Consider the following 20725-nt stretch of genomic DNA (forward strand, 5'->3'; position numbering starts at 1 on the left):
CTGATGTGTATTTCTGGCATATCTATGTATTAGAGGTGCTATTATCATATGTGACATATTCATATAGCTTCAGATATATTGGACACTCTCATTCTAATGTATATTTCATGGATTCAGATTTCTTTACTTGCTTTCATAATGCTTTTCTTTTTTGTTTTTATACTATATTCTAAGCAGAGATGGATAATTTGTGTCATTTGGTATTGGAGAGGTGGTGGATGGATAGTTTAGTTAAGTTTTTAACTAAACCAGAAACTTTATGTTTCATGTATGTGTTAATAAATCAAAGATCTACAAAAATACTCATTAAATGGCTATACCATTCTGGCTGATTCATGTTTTAAGACTAATAGAAGAGGCACTCTTATTCTATGGAAAAATAATTATACTATGCCAAGAATTATAGATACAATTTCAGATAAAGATGGAATGCTAACCATGGTTATTTTGGAAATCAGTAGGAAGTATTATACTTTGATTAATACATACTGGATACCAGAACTGAGTACTAAATATGTTGACAAATATCTGGACCTGATTACTTTAAATGTAAAAGGAGAAATCATAGCAACAGGTGATTTTAACCGCCTGTTATCAGGCAATGATACTTCTAAAAATGGTAAAATAAAACTAACATCTCAAGCCAAAAAGTTAAATGACTTTACAAACCAGATGAACCTTAAAGATATACATGGTCTAAGAGAACATTATTCCTTATTCTACACTCACTATTCATATCAATTTGGTACACAAACAAACATTGATAAGGTCTTTGTATCAAATAATATATACTCTAAAACAAGTGATGTATCTATATTGATTTGCCCACTTTCAGACCATAATGATATAAACTTTACATTAACTACACCTCATCACTAAGGGCTTTTCATCCAGGAAAAAAGAGGTCATTGTCCCACTATACTCACCCCTCATTAGACTCATTATAGAATACAATGCCTCATTTGCTATGTACCTCTCAAGACATCTGCAACAACTGGAAAGGCTGCAGAAATACCTCACTAAAAGAATCACAGGCCCAAAGCAGATGCCCTATGCTGACCGCCTTACAAAACTCCAGCTATACTCTGTCGCATATCGTCTACTCAGAGGTGATCTCTGCTTAACATACAAGGCCATGTCAAATCCAGAGCTGTTGGACATGCTACACTTAAAGAAACCCCACTCCCTCAGAGCCACACATTCCAGGGATCTAAACCTTGTCCTCACAATAAACAAAACATGCTAGAGGGATAGGTTCCTGACCCAGAGACTCCCCAGACTCTGGAAAAGACTGCCCATACATGTCAAGCAGAGCACCTCTTTGGCCGTCTTCAAAAGGAACCTTGACGACTGGATAGGAGAAAGGAAATTCACCCCAGGGATCACGTCAGTCACCCTGCTAGACAGGGGTCCAGGGAAGTAAATAGTGTGGGAAGAAATATCTAGGGAATTGTTATGGCTAGGCTTGTATAGGCCCTAGGGCCGATAGCCTAGTACCAATCTATGAAACTATAAACCTTTGAACATACAGATGATTTAAGATTTCTACAGATAATTCCTGCTTACATCATCATCATCATCATCTTTTGGCTTTTCTCATTAGGGGTCGCTACAGCGGATCATCTCTTTCCATTTCTTCCTATCCTCTGCATCTTGCTTTGTCACACCAACCGCCTGCATGCCCTCTCTCACCACATCCATAAACCTTATCTTAGGCCTTCCTCTTTTCCTCTTACCTGGCAGCTCCATCCTTAGCATCTTTTTCCCAATATACCCATCATCCCTCCTCAGCACATGTCCAAACCAATGCAATCTCATCTCTCTTGCTTTGTCTCCAAACTGTCCAACATGAGCTGACCCTCTAATATACTGATTCCTAATCCTATCGATCCTAGTCACACCAAGTGCAAATCTTAACATCTTTAACTCTGCCACATCCAGCTCTGACTCCTGCCTTTTTGTCAGTGCCACTGTCTCCAACCCATATAACATAGAAGGTCTCACTACCCTCTTGTAGAACTTCCCTTTCACTCTTACTGGTACCTGTCTGTCACAAATCACTCCTGACACTCTTCTCCACCCATTCCACCCTGCCTGTACTCTCTTCTTCACCTCTCTTCCACATTCACCAATACTCTAAACTGTTGATCCCAAGTATTTAAACTCATCCACCTTTACCAACTATACTCCCTGCATCCTCACCATTCCTCTACACTCCCTCTCATTTACACACATATATTCTGTCTTAGCCCTGCTGACCTTCATTCCTCTGCTCTCTAGAGCATATCTCCACCTCTCCAGAGTCTCATCAACCTGATTCCTACTCTCACTACAGATCACAATGTCATCTGCAAACATCATAGTCCACAGGGCCTCCTGTTTGATCTCATCTGTCAACCTGTCCATCACCACTGCAAATAAGAAAGGACTCAGAGCTGATCCTTGATGTAATCCCACCTCCACCTTAAACGGATCTGTCACTCCCACTGCAGTCCTCACCACTGTCACACTACCCTCGTACATATCCTGTACCATTCTTACATACTTCTCTGCCACTCCCGACTTCCTCATACATTACCACAACTCTTCTCTAGGCACCCTGTCATATGCTTTCTCCAAGTCTACAAAGACACAATGCAACTCCTTCTGACCTTCTCTGTATTTCTCCAACAACACTCTCAGAGCAAACATTGCATCTGTAGTGCTCTTTCCTGGCATGAAACCATACTGCTGATCACTAATCATCACCTCCCTTCTTAACCTAGCTTCTACTACTCTTTCCCATAACTTCAAGCTGTGACTGATCAGTTTTATCCCTCTCTAGTTATTGCAGCTCTGCACATCACCCTTATTTTTAAAGATAGGTACCAAAACACTTTTTCTCCACTCCTCAGGCATCCTCTGACTTTCCAAAATTTCATTAAACAATCTAGTTAAAAATTCCACTGCCATTTCTCCTAAGCACCTCCATGCTTCCATTGGTATGTCATCTGGGCCAACAGCCTTTCCATTCTTCATCCTCTTCATAGCTGTCCTTACTTCCTCCTTGCTAATCTGTTTCACTTCCTGATTCACTATCCCCACATCATCCAACCTTCTCTCTCTGTCTCTCATTCTCTTCATTCATCAGCCTCTCAAAATACTTCCTGCTTACATAACTAAGTTAAATGACTTTAGGGAATGGATAATGAAAGAAATAGACATGTTTATGGAAACAAATATTAATGGTGAAGTGACTGATACTATACTATGGGATACCTTTAAAGTGTGTATATATATATATATATATATATATATATATATATATATATATATGGTAGAATAAAATCTTGGTACCTTAAAAAAAGGAGTGAGTGGGACAAAGAACTTTTAGACTTACAAAAAAATCATAGACAAGATAAAATGGATGCAAAACCAAATAACAAAGTAGCACATAACAAAATTGCTAAGTTAAATCAAAAATACTTAGAGGTTCTGAATCATTGGGTAGCCATAAACCTGGAAAAAAATGAAATTACAATCTTATGCTGTAAATCCCAAATATCTACATAAAACAGTGATAAGATCCAAAAAAAATAAACAATAAAAATCTTATTAATTAGATTAAATATAAAAGTGATGGTTCAGTTAAGAGTACATCTAACTTAATGGCATATTAGAAGTGTTCAAAAACTACCATAAAGATATAAATAACAACACACCATTTTTGGAGACAGATAATGTAATAAATACTTTTATTCAAGAAAATATAACTACTAAGGTGTCAATGCAACAAAATGACATATTAAATAAATAACACTAACAGAAGTGAAAGAGCAAATAAAAAAAATAAAAGATAATAAATTTCTAGGACTTGATAAAATAATTCTGAACTATATAAGATTTTTCCTGAATATATAATAAAGAAAATGATGAGTGCCTTTACTATGGTTAAGCAAAAATGTATAACACCCCCATCGTGGAAATACTCAATTATCTCCCTCATATTAAAACAAGGTAAAAACCCCAAATCTTGTGAATCATATTGGCCAATTTCATTACTAAACACTGATTATAAAATTCTCATGACAATATTAGCTAATAGGATAAAGTAAATATTACCTAATCTAATACATAATGATCAGACAGGGTTTATTCTTCATAGAAAAGTGCAAGATAACATTATTAAATTACTATCATTAATAGACATAGCATGCAAATACAAAAACAACTAACTATTGTCAGCCTTGACATAGAAAAGGATTTTAATTCTATTAGTTGGTCTTATCTATAAAGAATTCTGATTGGTTTTGAATTCTCAGATTTTGTCAACTTATTAATGAAAATTTATAGTGGGGCACAAGCGTATGTGAAAATTGGATCATGTCTATGCTCACCATTAGAAATCCTGAAGGGAGCTAGACAAGGTTGTCCCTTGTCACCATTATTGTTTGCTCCTTTAATGGAACCTTTGCTACATATATCAGAAATAAGCAAAATATAAAAGGCTTTCAAATTAATAAGGGCTATTGTCTTAAGGTACAATTATTTGCTGATGATGTGTTGTTAACGTTGGGTGATATTAATGTTTTCTTGCATGATGTTATAAATACCTTAAGCAAGTTTGAAAGAATTTCAGGGCTTAAATTTAATCATAATAAATCCAAAACATTACCAATTAACAAAAAGATCAAAAACCTAAGAGAGAATAGCCTGTGTAATTGGGAGAATGATGTATTAGAATATTTGGGTGTCAGTATAAAGAGTACAATGAAAGAGTCTGTTAAACTAAACTACAATAATTTAATAACCACCATTAGTGAACTAATCAAAAGATGGAATGAAATGTTCTTCACAATGGAGGCTAGGCTCTCTTTAATTAAAATGATAATTTTATCTAAAATTTGTTTTATATACAGTTATTGATACTACCCCCTCCCAAAAACATTTTTAAAAAATTAGATTCCATCCTACTTAAATTTTTATGGTTCCCCTTAAAATCTAGGATTGCATATAAATGACACATTATAGCTTGGAACAGTAATGTGATAACATTCCCTAACTTAGATCTTTATTCCAAATCACTTATAATTAATGTAATATTACATTGGGTCATACCTACTTATATATGTGTCTGGAAAACAATACATGAGATTCATATAACTGATGTCAGAACTATAGAAAATCAATTTAAGGAACAATATGGAATAAGTAGAGTTCATTGGCTTTTACATTAATTTTGTTTATTTAATAAGAAGTTTGATCATTTTTCTTATGGCATTAATCAAATATTTAACTTTAAAAATATAATTGATTGCAATTACAACATTAAACAATTTCTATTTGTTATATTCCCTGTAGCATACTCCCCTGATTGCCTAGATTCTTTCAACACCAATGCGATGCAAAAATTAAAGGAAAATAACTTGATATTCTGGCATCAGTTTATTGAAAATAAGAGTATTAAACCACTAAACTCTCTTTTATGTAGTTTTGATAATAGTCAAGACAGTTGGTTGTTTATACACTCATTACAGCAGTTTATAGAAAACAAAATGAGAGTATCAATCAACATAGAGACTGAATCTATACCTACTTTGATTCAGCTTTCTATTAGGTGTCGTGAAAATACAGATAATCAAAAATTAAAAAACACATGTCCAGAAGGATGAGGTGCCCAAAACAAAACCAATAAAGGAGAGAAAACACCAGTAAGCCGTATCCACCTTGAAAAAATATTTAATGAATTTCACAGCAAGCAAAGTAAAGCACTGCACAAAACACAGTAACTCTGAAACCACTACCAGTTTGTTTTCATCTCCAACTTCATCAGAAAATTCTGACAATCCAGACCCCTCCCCATTTATACCCTTGCACAGTAACAATTAACAATTTTAAAATCATGTGACATCAATTACAACTTTAACTCTTTCTTGAGCAGGAATAAAAACCATCCTTACTGAATAAAAAGTTCCCCTGTTTTTATATTAAAGAAAAACTTTCTTTTAAAACATGTAATGAATAAATAATATAAAATAATAAATATGTTAACATTAGTTTGTTGAGCAGAGGCAGAGTGCATATAGAATTCATAACTTCACTGCCCTTACCTTCAAGACAGGGGCTAGGGAGACCATGTCATTCAAACCTGGCCATTTGTTGGCTTCCAGCACCAGTTGCCAGTAAACCTCCCTATATTCCAGCATGGTTTCCCAGGAATCACCCCTACCATCCATTGCTACCTCATCCAGTACAAAGAAAGTGAAGGAAGCACCTTCACAACTCAATGTGTGCTTGTATAAAGCATTTCTATTATTACCTCTCCTGATGTCATAAAGATATTCGTAAATTTTTCTCTTTAGACATCTTTCCATTTTACCTATGTAAAATGCTTTACATATTTTACAGGTCACAATGTAAACAAGTCCTTTACTTTCACAATTAAAATAGGATTTAGATTTTACATGTCTGTTCCTATTATTAACCATAATCTCAGAAGTATCAGAAATGAAGGGACATTGCTGACATACTCCACACTTGAAGGTACCCACTTTTGTAACAGATTCACCCCCAAGCTTGTTTTCCATAAGGTCCTTGATACATCTACCTTTTCTGAAAATGAACGCTAATGGAACATCATATTTTAAGTTCAGATCAGAAAACTTAGACAACCTGTCCCATTCCTTTTGGACAATGTCTCTAATAACTTGGGAGTCTCCACTAAAATCCACAATAAAAGCATTCCCATATGTGTCATCTTTCCCTTTACTCATTCCCCCTTCCTTTGTATTTGTGCCAGTGGAACATAAAATTGGTGTACATCTTTCTTTCCTATACTGCAACATCTCTTCCTGAATTTGCTTAATTAAAATTTTTGAGTATCCTCTTTCTAAAAACATATGCTTCAACAAATCACACTCATCCATAAAGTCCTTGTCTTCAGAGGTCATTCGACTACTACTCACATATTGACCCTTCACTATACCTTTCTTCTGAAAGTGAGGGTGGGCACTTGCAAAATGCAGAAATAAATTACAATACATTTCCTTCCTATACACTTTTGATTCAAAATCACCATCACTCTAGCTAATGTTGACATCCAAAAAATCAATACTGTCGTAACCAATCTTGTAAGTAAATCTGAAAAAAATCAGTACTATTGGAAATGTGTTCAAAGAAATTCATAAATTTCTCCTCACTCTCTGTCCAAAATATACTGATCCATCCAGAAAATGGTTATCCAGGAAATGTTTGTATAGTGCCCAACACCATTTAAACACTGAATTAAACACATATTTTTGCTCCCTCCATGCCATCACTAAATTTGCATAGATGGGAGCACACATGGCCCGCATGGCTACTCCCTTTAACTGTCGAAAGAATTCCCCTTCACAATAAAGAAAGTTATTGTTTTATACCAGTTCCATCAAGACAGTAAAAACATAACTCTCCTTTTCAGTGAAATTATTGTCATTTTTTTAAATCTCTTCAAAGAACTCCAACCCAGTCCTATGAGGAACAGAAGTGAAGAGGTCCACCACGTCAATAGTAATAAAAATAACATCATTGGTTATCTGTTTATCCCTTAGACTTTTTAGAAAATCCCATGAGTCCTTCAACACGTTACATGCTCCTACAGACAGTTTTTTTAACCTGTAATCCAAGTATTTAGCAATAGGTGCAGTAACAGATTGGCTAGCTGCCAAAACAGGCCTCAAGGGGGGAGTCTTGCACATCTTTCTGGACCTTTGGTATCCCAAAGATAGACAGTACTCTTGGCTCCCTGTTGTGTAAATACCTAAAAGTCTCAATATCAATGCAACCCTCTAATACCAAGTCATTAAGCGCTATGTACATCTTTTTATATGCTATATGCACTTCATTGATAGAGGCCTTAATATACTTGGTGTCATCTAACAAAATATCCACCATCTTACTGTCATAAGTGATGACATCCATAAGCACCATACCCCCTCCCTTATCCGGCTTCATTACCCTTACATACTTATTCTTCCTAATAATATCCAAAAGTGTTTTTTCTTCAAATGTCAAGTTAAACCTAACCTTGTTACCAGGAAGTTTTTCCCTTAATTCCATTTCCAAGACACTCTCCAAATTTTTAAGCTGGGGGTGCAAAGGGGGATTACACACACTTTTCTTTCTCAGTCCTTCACTCAAATCTCTTTGCCCACCTAACAGAAGCTCCAAATTCTTTTTACAAATGAACATTTTCAAATCAATTAATACTTTACTTAAAACACATTTTTTACGGGGAGCAACTTTAAAACCTTTTGAAAATAAGTCAAAAATGACTTTAGTAATGTACAATCCAAAACAAAACAGGAGCCCAACAGTAGCCAGCAGAAAAAGATGTTAATCCAAAAAACACTTTCTTTTAACGTAAAGTCAGTTTAATAAAAATTTTTCTCACGTTTTCGTCACTTTGAGTAAAGTAACTTCTTCAGACACACAGACATACAGCAGTTACACAGTAGCTACAGCATTTAAACCATGTAGCATCAGGTCATGTGACTAGTAGCAGCAATTAATTAAAGGTGCAAAGCACACTAATTCAAACACTATTAAAGTAAGTCTTAAAACCTCAAATAAAAAGTGTGTATGCAATCAATATACAATATACAAGAATTATATTAATGTCATTAGTAAAGTCATTAGAAGCACTGTTATCTACAGTCGGTGGTGCCAAGTTATGAATAGATACACCCACCTGTTGTGCTGGAACAGTCGCTTGTTGACCCGGTGGTATTGAACCATCTGAAGACCAAAACTGAGGGTCAGTGTTATTGGAATTATTCTGGGAGTTCAAGTTCCCCTGGTTGTTTCCATTAACAGATATAGTGGTGTTAGGTTCGCCACTTCGCTGCTTGTCTACAGAATTTTACATCAACCATAAGTTGAATTGTGAGTCCAAGAGTGTTGTTTACTTAGCTTCCTGTACCTTATGTCCGGCTTTCTATATAGGGAAAACAGACAGGAAGCTTCGTGAGAGAATTTATGAGCATTCTTATGCGATTAGCAAAAATAAAACAGAAAATGCTTTAGCAAAACATGTCTCATTAAATGGTGGACTTAGTTTCACATTCCAAGCTATTGATCAGGTACTTCCTGACATTAAAGGTGGCCTATATCCAGTACTATTAGAGGTACGAGAACTAGAATGGCAGTTAGCACTTAATGCTTTCTGCTTGCCTGGTTTAAATGAGAATTGTAATATTTCATGCTTGCTTAAATTAAGAAATCTTACACGATAGTGTCTTTTTACTAATGACATTAATATAATTCTTGTATATTGTATATTGATTGCATACACACTTTTTATTTGAGGTAGTATGTAAGTTTTAAGACTTACTTTAATAGTGTTTGAATTATTGTGCTTTGCACCTTTAATTCATTGCTGCTACTAGTCACATGACCTGATGCTACATGGTTTAAATGCTGTAGAAACTGTGTAACTGCTGTTTGTCTGTGTGTCTGAAGAAGTTACTTTACTCAAAGTGACGAAAACGTGAGAAAAATTTTTATTAAATTGACTTTATGTTAAAAGAAAGTGTTTTTTGGATTAACATCTTTTTCTTCTGGCTACTGTAGGGCTCCTGTTTTGTTTTGGATTGTTTGTTTCTTCTGCCCAGTCTACTTGTTTGTTCTACAGACTTTAGTAATATGCAAACTACTATAGTTAAAAAGAGTATGCCCCTGACAAATCAAAATAGGTCCATCCTTCACAATACATTCATCAGGCTTAAATTCATGCTCTCCATTAATTGCGCCAATGGCCCCTACTGAGCTTGTTTCCCCCTCCGATTGTTCCACCACCTCCAATTGCCCTGATAATAATTGGTCGTAGGCTTGCTCTTCAATCTCTCGGACCTTCGGAGGGGGGGATACTCTAAAGGGTCTTGATAGTTTGTGTGTCCAGAGGAATGACCTATACTAGAGTTATAATGGTCATCGGGGTTAGCATAATCAGAGCCATAATAGCCACCCCTACCATTATTATGTTCACCACTATTCCCATATTTTTCAAAGTTAGCAGTACCTTTTGGTCTGGGGGAATGGATGTTTTGCTCATATTCATGCAGATCCCTATTTAACTTTCTTTTCTTCCTGCCAACGATTAATGTCACTTTCTCATCAACATGAGCCCTTAAATCAAAATACCTCATTTTTTCTTCATCTAAGGTGAACATTGAATCTTTTAAAATACAGGCATTAACATTATTAATTCTTTCATTTAAAATACTCAGCAACCTCTCATTTTGCTTAATAATTGCTTTTAAAATTTCAAAACCACATGTATTAAAAATATTTATCAATTCTAAGTGAAACTCAGATCCCTCTTCCACATTATTCGGGTATCTATACACACGCAACCCTTTTGGTACAACCTTTAAGTTTAAGCATTCCCTTAAATACACATTGTCAGCATCAAGAGTTTTAAATTTAAGTAACAAATTATGTAGTTTATCCAAATTATTTGAATATGTGTCAGCTTCATCTGAATGTAACTCTGTCCGGTTAAAAGACACGTTGCTTTAACCAAATATCCAAATTACAATTATATGAGTCAGTTTGACTAGAGCCAGCATTGTTAACAATAGGAAAGTCACCTTGTGTCCTTGTTTTATGCCCTGCTTCAGAACGACAAGCTCCACTACATGCATTGTTTGAAAAATTGCCTTTAAGCACCTCCAGTGTCCCCAAACCATGAAAGACAGATTCCTTTTACTGTCTTCACCATCAGTACAACTAGAAAAAATGCTATTAGCATGCCTCGTCCTCACCCTAGCTTCCTGATTACTGGGAAGTGATGAAAAAGAGGCAGATTTAACCAGTGATTGACATATCGGCTTCATTAAATCTACATGCTGTAAAACTTTACTCAATAGATCTGTTATAGTCTTCTCGTTGCTGCTTCTGATTGAAGCAGCTTTGATGGATACAATAAGCTCTACCATCCTCAAAGTAGAAACACAAAACACAAGTCCAGGAGGATGAGGTGCCCAAAACAAAACCAATAAATGAGAGAAAGCACCAGTAAGCCGTATCCACCTTGAAAAAATATTTAATGAATTTCACAGCAAGCAAAGTAAAGCACAGCACAACACACAGTAACGCTGAAACCACTAACAGTTCGTTTTTGTCTCCAACTTTATCAGAAAATGCTGACAATCCAAACCCCTCCCAATTTAGACCCTTGCACATTAACAATTAACAATTTTAAAATCATGTGACATCAATTACAACTTTAACTCTTTCTTGAGCAGAAATAAAAAACATCCTTACTGAATAAAAAGTTCTCCTGTTTTTATATTAAATAAAAACTTTATTTTAAAATATGTAATGAATAAATGATTAAATAGAATAAAATAATAAATATGTAAACATTAGGTTGTTCAGTAGAGTGCATATAGAATTCGTAACTTTGCTGCCCTTAGTTTCAAGACAGGGACTAAGGAGACCATGTCATTCAAACCTGGCCACTTGTTGGCTTCCAGCACCAGTTGCCATTAAACCTCCCTATACCCCAGCATGGTTTCCCAGGAACCACCCCTACCATCCATTGCTACCTCATACAGTACAACAAAAGTGAAGGAAGTACTTTCACAACTCAATGTGTGCTTGTATAAAGCATTTCTATTGTACAAATAGAAACTTTCTTTTAAAACATGTAATGAATAAATGGAAAACAAGCTTGGGGGAGAGTCTGTTAGAAAAGTCTGTTCCTATTACTAACAATAATCTCAGAAGTATCTGAAATGAAGGGACATTGCTGACATGCTCCAGTACAAAGAAAGTGAAGGAAGCACCTTCACAATTCAATGTGTGCTTGTATAAAGCATTTCTATTGTTACCTCTCCTAATGTCATAAAGATGTTCATAAATTCTTCTCTTTATACATCTTTCTGTTTTACCTATGTAAAATGCTTTACATATTTTACAGGTCGCAATGTAAACAAGTCCTTTACTTTCACAATTAAAATAGGATTTAGATTTTATATGTCTGTTCCTATTACTAACAATAATCTCAGAAGTATCAGAAATGAAGGGACATTGCTGACATGCTCCACACTTGAAGGTACCCACTTTTATAACAGACCCCCCCCCAAACTTGTTTTCCATTTATTCATTACATGTTTTAAAAGAAAGTTTTTATTTAATATAAAAACAGGGGGACTTTTTATTCAGTAAGGATGTTTTTTATTCCTGCTCAAGAAAGAGTTACAGTTCTAATTGATGTCACATGATTTTAAAATTGTTAATTCTTACTGTGCAAGGGTATAAATGGGGAGGGGTTTGGATTGTCAGCATTTTTTGATGAAGTTGGAGACGAAAATGAACTGGTAATGGTTTCAGCATTACTGTGTGTTGTGTTGTGCTTTACTTTGCTTGCTGTGAAATTCATTAAATATTTTTTCAAGGTGGATATGGCTTACTGGTGCTTTCTCTCTTTTATTAATCAAAAATTAAGTATGTCACCTATCTATAAGATACTAAGAGAATATACTCTAAAGCTTGACTCAGATTTTTGGAATTACTATGTAAAGATTAATGGAGAACAAATATCTGATGAATCCAAAAAATTGTTATTGAATTTTACATATGTTACCTCTTTTTCATTATATTGGAGATTGTATACATGGAAATTTATGAATAGGAGTTTCTATCTCCACATAAAGTAAGTCTTATACAGTGAAAGTAAATGTTGGAAATGTGATGAATTACTAGAGGCCAACTGTGTTCACATGCTCATTGAATGTAAAAATGTTTTCAATACTGGAAAGACTTCAGATATTTTGTAAATGCTTTATCGTCTGATAACTGTCATATTTCTAACTCACTAATCCTATTCAATGTTCTTATACCTAATGTAATACCTAAATCTCAGATTCAGTTACTCTGGTCAATTATTGCAATTGCCACAAAAGTTATTACTTGGAACTGGAAAAGTAAACAAGATTTGATGTTTAAAGTTTTTTTTAATTTAGCAAAAGTGGTTTGTAAAAAAGAACTGCAAACCATTTGTTTTAGAACTCATAACATTACTCATAAAAATATAGCATGGGAAAAATCGGAAAACCTTTTGAACAAATATAACTTCTCATAGATATAATTATTGTTTATCATGGATGAATATAAATATTGCAAATAGTTTTGACAATGCTTTATTGTATTTGTTATATGTACATTTGCATATGTTTATAATGAAAACAAAATAAAAATGTTTTTGATAGAAGCTGAACAATGTTGCTGTACTTTATTTAGTATTTAGTTGTAAATTGTGTGATTTTTCTTATAGAAGTTGATGTAGGTTCTTTTTGAATTCTGTGGTTACTGATTTTGATTATTCTTTTATTTTATAATTTTTTATTCATTTGCAGTTGAATATGGATTCTTTAAATGAGTATGGAATTAATGATTTGCTAAAGCACAAATATCTTGTACAAACAACAAATGCTACGTATATTTAAAGGTAACACCTGGTAGTACTGGTGATCTGTGCTCCTCATGTCAAACATTGGATGATGTACTTACCATTATTCGTAGTAAATCTAGAGTTACTGATGACAATTGCACTTGTGTAATTGGTACAACTTGGAGAACTATTGTTACCTATATTAATGACTGGACTGGTGAGATAAATAATGTTAGGCTAAGAACAAATAGAACACATTTAGGAAAGGATGTGTCTATTGTTTGTAAAGATCACTCAACCCCTATGAAACAAGACGGTGCCTCAGATAACTTTGGAATTCTGGATACAAGTATTCAGCAATATGAGGATTCATAGCATTTAGAAGGAAATAAAAACAGAAAGAAAGGAAGAAGTTCACACCAAATAACAAGGAAGAAAAAGAAACAAGTAAAGATGATACATATAAAAAGAACACTGCTTTGTTATGTAACATGCAGACTACAGAGAATGATCAGAAAAAAAAACTCCACAAGGCATGAAAGGATCAAACCACACCATGCAACAATTTATTTAGGACTTTTATCCCACATTATTGCAGGACTTCATCAGAATATAATGCAAATGTACTAGCAGCCTTAAATGCAAAATAACTAACACAGCACTGATTTTTGTAAAAGCAATCAATAAAAAAATAGATACAATTATTTATTTATTTATTTATTGCATTTGTTTACCGGGAAAGTCCACTGGGCCTAGGTGAGCCCATTTTCAGCAGAGACACCGAGAGAAAAGCTCCACATAAATTCATATATATAAATATCAAATATACATTTTTTACATTTTTTTAGCATTTTCATTGCAGTTTTATGGCTATCTTGAATATATAAAAATCATTATAAACAATCTAACAATTTGTTTAAATGCTGTCTAAAAATAATAAACAATAATCATTTACTATTATATGAGTTAAGTAAACAGGAGATGGAAATGAATTCATTCAACCCAGGAGGCATAGAGGCATTAAGATACAATTGCTACCAGAGCTCTCTCTTTTCCAATAAAAGACCCCTTGGGCCACTCCTAGGGTGATGAACCAATTGTTCTACTACAAAAAATAAAATGTTGTGCTGAGAGTATATTTCTATATGTCTAAATGGTGCATTGGAGGTTCTTTTATTGCTGATATATATATATATATATATATATATATATATATATATATATATATATATACTCCTTCATTTTCCTCTCAGTTTTGCCAATGTAAAAATGTAAAAAGCTGGACATTGTTGGCAACTTGATCAGAAAACCTCCAGTCTACAGAAAAGGCAGGACTTTTCAAAAGAGAATGTAGAAAAAAGAGACAATAGGCAGGTGAAAAGTAAGAAATCAAAATTGACTGTGGAAGGATTAAAGAACATTACTTTAAAAACAAAAAACATGAGAAAGACAGATGTTGACAACTACAGCTCAAGCTGTGAATGTACAAAGCCAGCTGAATAAGAGTTTTATGCTTGGAAATGTAATATGCAATGAAGACAGTAGGATTAATAAGACTAATGGTGATGAAGATCATTCTTTTGTAACAATTGATAGAGCAGTTATTACTGAATTACAAGCTGAAGATTCTTTGGATATGGACAGAAAAGATATCCTTGTAATTGGAGATTCAGTTATTAAAGAAACTGATACTTACATTTGCAGAGAAGATAATAAACATTGAATAGTGTTATGTTTGCCAGGAGCAAAAATAGAAGATATGAAACAAGCCTCAGAACACCTTAAGGTAAGGAAGTATGGATCTGTTTTTATTTATGTCAGTACGGATGATCCCATCCACAAAGGCGCTCTGACTGTTAGTAGAGAACTTACAGCCCTCTTAGCAAAGCTTGTAGAAGTGTTAGGACATGTTTTCACAAATCACATACAGAAAAGAGAGTAAGGACACTGTGAATGAAAAGATTTTTTGAGTAAATACCTACATGAAAAAAATGTCCTGTTTAAAAAAATGGAAATGTGTAGAGCATCTGAGCTTAATTTTGGGCACACATGTATTCAGAAAGGATGGTGCACAATTTTCAAGATCAGGAAAGAGAATTTTTGCAGCAGATATTTTGCAATATTTGACAACTGCAGGGTATGATTTTTGCCAGGTCAAAAATGTAACCATTCACTGCAAGCAACATTAGCTGCATCTTTGATGGTTGTTAATGCTAGGAGCATTAATAATAAAGCTGTTTTATTGGAAAATATGCTACATTCCCGCAAGACTGATGTTGTCATTGTTTGTGAAACATAGTTAAAGAACAATGACTGGAAACCAGTTCTGTCAGGGTATAAATGTTTTTACTGTAACAGACCTTCTAACAAAAAATCAGGTGGAGGTGTTATGATAGGGATTAAAGTTATGACACCTATGATTATTACATGTTCAATGATAACATCAATACTATAGACTGTGTAACTGTGACAATAAAGACAACCCTGGAATATATAACAACTGCTGGAGTGTATAGATCACCAAAGTAAAGTGCTGATGACCTAGAGGAATTTGTACATTTCTTGAATGAAACAGAAGGGACGGTTAATAGTGGCTGGGGACTTAAATTTACCAGAAACAGACTGGAATAATATTGATTCAATCGCCAAACTGATACAAAAACACACAAGGCTGAAGTCCAAGCACCTCTGGAACACTGTGAAAGGATGAAATAAAAGGAACCACAAACTGAGAAATATAAAAACACCAAGTGTTTAATGATTCCAGTAACAAAGAAACGGTTATCGCTTTCATTTGAACAAGTTTCAAACTTCATCAGACAAACTATTCTACATGCATTCACCTTAAATACTATAACATTTACTTCTATTGGTTAAAAACAGTGTCAGTCATCATGATATACAGCTGAATATAAAACTGTTGAATCACATAAACCAGAAACTGTCAATGCTACATTAAAAACAGTTTAATGCAACTAATATTCAAAAAGAGTATATATGTGTATATATATTTAAATACGTGTATACATATGTACATTAATGTATAAAACTGTAAAATGTTACCAGTTGCCAAGCAACCTTATTTCTGTTTTTAGTTTCAATATGGCTGAGATGATCGCATTTCTATCTCGGCCATATTGAAACTAAAAGCACTTGAAAAGAAAAAGTTTTTAAAACAACAGAAATAAGGTTGTTTGACAACTGGCAACATTTTACAGTTTTATACATTAATGTGCATATTTATACACATATTTAAATATATATACATATATACTCTTTTTGAATATTAGTTGCATTGTTTTTAATGTAGCGTTGACTGTTTTTGGTTTATATGAGGCAAGAGTTTTATGTTCAACTGTATATCACGATGACTGACACTGTTTTTAACCAATAGAAGTAAATGCTATAGTATTTAAGGTGAATGCATGTAGAATAGTTTGTCTGATGATGAAGTTTGAAACTTGTTCAAACGAAAGTGTTAACCATTTCTTTGTTACAGGAATCATTAAATACTTGGTGGTTTTATATTTCTCAATTTGTGGTTCCTTTCATTTCACCATTTGAACAGTGTTCCAGAGGTGCTTGGACTTCAGCCTTGTGTGTTTTTGTATTAAAATTGATTCAATAACATGAGTAAGAAAATTACTCCAACGCATGTTCAGGAACAACAGTTGCTTCAGATTGTAAAAAAAAAAAAAAAAACTACAAGGGAACAGAACATACTAGACATTGAAACGCTAAAGAAATCACTGTTACTTCAAGTCAAGTTTTACCACCATTGATGTGTAGTGATCATGGGGTTATAAGAATAATTCTGCCAAACTGAAATCTAAAGAAATGCACAGACGATTAATTACAGATTGTATTGAAGCAAAACAGTTGCTATGGAAACTAATTAGAGTGATATGTTCAGTGGAAAAATTGCAGAAGGAATGTGGAGAGCTTTGCAAGATAAATTGTTTGACTGTAAAATATAAATAAAATGTTTAACATCAGGATTTTGACATACAATGTCAGGGGGATATATTTCTATAAGAACAAGATACCCGATTAAGGTGAGAGACAAAAATATAAGAAATGGAAAAGAGGTTGAACTACCACATTGAAAACTGAAGCAGCTGGAGAAACAAATTAAGCATAGTGTGAGACAAGATCAAGAGTAATCTGAAGAAAATTTATATAAAGATATTGAGCATAATAGAAAACCATTTTATTGATACTTAAGATGTGGAATGAATAAAGACTTACAAATTAATAAACTATTCCCCAGATTTACGATTCTTCCATGCAGGACTAGCTTAGTCCTGCATGGAAGTGGACATTTAGGAACTGGACGGCAGCATGCCATGCATATTAATGAAGGCACACTGCCTGAGCTCCTAATCTTACATGGAGCATGCAAGAGTGCAAGGGACGTGTCTGAAAGCAGAGCTCTCAGAATGTACATACCCCTGCAATGAAGAACAGCAGAAAGCCCTAAAAAAATTAACTAGACCACTCATAGGTGTCTGCAAACCCCCAGTAACACCCCTCCATGTGTACAAGAGCAATAGTAAACACCAAAATATAAAGATTTTTTTTTTTATGAAACAGATTAAATTTAACCATAGGTGCGCGGGTTTGCCCATCGCTTAGCTACGGTTAATGCAGTTAAATGGCAGAAGACGATAAAAAGGAAGATATATGCAAATGAAGCAGTATAGCAATAGTTTAGTGGGCAGAGCATTCACCTTACGAGCAGTTATTCCTGGTTCGACACCCACTGCAACACATTCCATTTTCCATGTCAAATCACTTTATGACCAATATTTTTAGTTGCATAACCTACTAAATAACATATATTTGTGAACTGGAGTACTGCATTAAATGCAGATGTGAGGTGTCAGTGTCATAATGCTGCAAAGTACACAGATAATCACATGTGCCCCATACAGTATATGTACACAGGAATCAGGGATACAAATGGAAGGTAAAATGTGTAATGAATGATAACTCCATACAGCTTCCAAATATCCCACCTTCCCAAGAACCATTAGACATTACTGTCTAAATTAGTGTAGCGGTAAGCAGAAGTAAACACTAGTAAGTAAGTGTAAACACTATTAAGCAGTAGTAAGCAGGAGTAAGCATACGTAAGCACTAGTAAGCGGGTTTAAGCCCGTTTGCTCAGGGGTAAGCACTGGACACACAGGTTAAGCAATATTGGCATTAACTCTCTGTAAGCATATGTAACCACAGGTTAGAAAAGTTTACCCTCATACAAACCTGCTGACAAGTGCTTAAAGGTGCTTTAATCACCCTGTATCCAACAGCCGCTGTTCTGCCCAGCAACAAAATAAACAGCCTTGCAGGTCTTGAACTCAGGACCCTATACACTATAGTCACAGTAGTTAACCACCAAGCCATCACAGCAGTACATAAGAATGAGGTATCACCAAACAATTCCTCACTATATTAAAATCAAACTGAACATGCGAAAGGAATCAGTATACAGTCATATGTTCTATAACCTACTACATAACATAAATATGAGAACTGGAGTACAGAAGTAAACCTAGATGTAGGGTGTAATTGTAATAGAGTGTTGAAGTCCCCTATTAAGCACAAGGATCTCATACAGTGTACATACACATGAATCATGGATACTAGACATATATATACGATGTAATGAATAATAAATTGATGCCAAAAAGCAAATATAATGCAAAGTAAATATTAAGCAATGCTAAGCATTGCACAGGCCAGCTTAGAAGGTGCAAGCAATGTGTAGGCCAGCTAACTCAATTTGCCCAGTGGTATACCCCTTTAAACAATGTCAACCTTAGGTAAGTAAGTTTGCCCATAGCTTAGCTTTTTCAAAACCAGCCAATCATGGCAAAGTGCAGGAATTCAGCCCTAGTTAAACCCAACAGGTGGGAATACATCTCATAACTGGTTGTAGCTTCTCCTTGCAGGCACCATGCCAGAAAGGGGAGAGGGAATGAGCTTTCAGGTGCAGCATTGGGGCATCCAGGAGTCCAGAGTCATGGCAAGACTCCTTGCCAAAGACTATGAGCAGAGACTGCTGCAGGGCCAGTACCAAGGATACCAATTTAAGCTGGAAGCCTGGGACCATCTTGCCCGTGACCTTACCAGTGCCACTGGTATACCTCAAACTGGTGAGCAGGTCAGGCATCACTATGCTGACCTGAAGCAGTGAAAGGGGGATCTCTTGGATCAGTGGATCCAAGAAGCTAGAACAGCAGGGGTTGTCCCAGCTATGCGTAAGTATCACTCCACTACCTGTTTAATAATTGCCAGCTCATGTATATTATGGATAGGTATGGCTAAATATTCCTCTTATGTCCTTCATAGTGGCAAGTGAGTGGGTCACAAACCAGGAGACCCATGGATGTCACCTGGAGAGGTTGCAATGCGAGGCAGGTTAGTAATACTCTTGCATGTACTGTCATAGGAAATAAATCTAAAAGTATTAGTAAGTTAATTGCCAGTATAAAACCTGTATTGTTTAAGGCAAGTACTGCATACACTGAAGAATATGGCAGGAAGAGTCTCATATAGTTTGTATGTAAATAAAAGCATAACAGCCTGACAATAAAGGTCTAACTGCTGGACTGCATGTGTATACTCTGGTATCATATGGTAATGTAGATTTGCAATCACTTAATAGTACTGTTGTATTAAGCACTTTTACCCACACTGTGCAACATAAATAGAATGTGTAGGAATGTCTGTATATGACTGGTGTAATCCCCAGAGGTCATTTAGTACAACTGAGAGACATATAGACAGAAAAACAGTGAAAAGACAGACAACAAAATCCGAATAGCACATGCAACTGAGATGTGAACTGTTATATATTTAGCACACACAGCCATGGCCCGAATCCTGGGAGTGGTAGTAGTCTGCATACACAATCATACCCCAAAACTGTACAGATATGTGTAGAGAATAGAGAGATGGTAGAGCCAAGATCCCAAAAATATAAGTATAATTGTAGATAAAGAGACTTGTAGGCTGGAGAATAACATACTTGAAATTTATTACAAAACACAGATTTAGGTAAGCGCTTTCAAGGCAATCCTCTTCATCAGACTTTAATACAGAAATGAATTAGCACACAAGGTTTATATTAACCAATAAAAATTCTTTAAAAATCAGTGACGCAATGATGAAGGGATTGAGAATGCCAGGCAGTTTCTTATCAAGGAGAACAATTTCAGCAATACCAAAATTAATATGATATGTGCTCTTCTAGACTTGATTCTAGAGAATAATGTTTTTTTGTTTCATAGAGAGTTCTTTCTTCAA

Source organism: Protopterus annectens, chromosome 12.part0 (genome assembly GCF_019279795.1).
Source record: "Protopterus annectens isolate FY-2018-M chromosome 12.part0, PAN1.0, whole genome shotgun sequence".
NCBI lineage: Eukaryota > Metazoa > Chordata > Ceratodontiformes > Protopteridae > Protopterus > Protopterus annectens.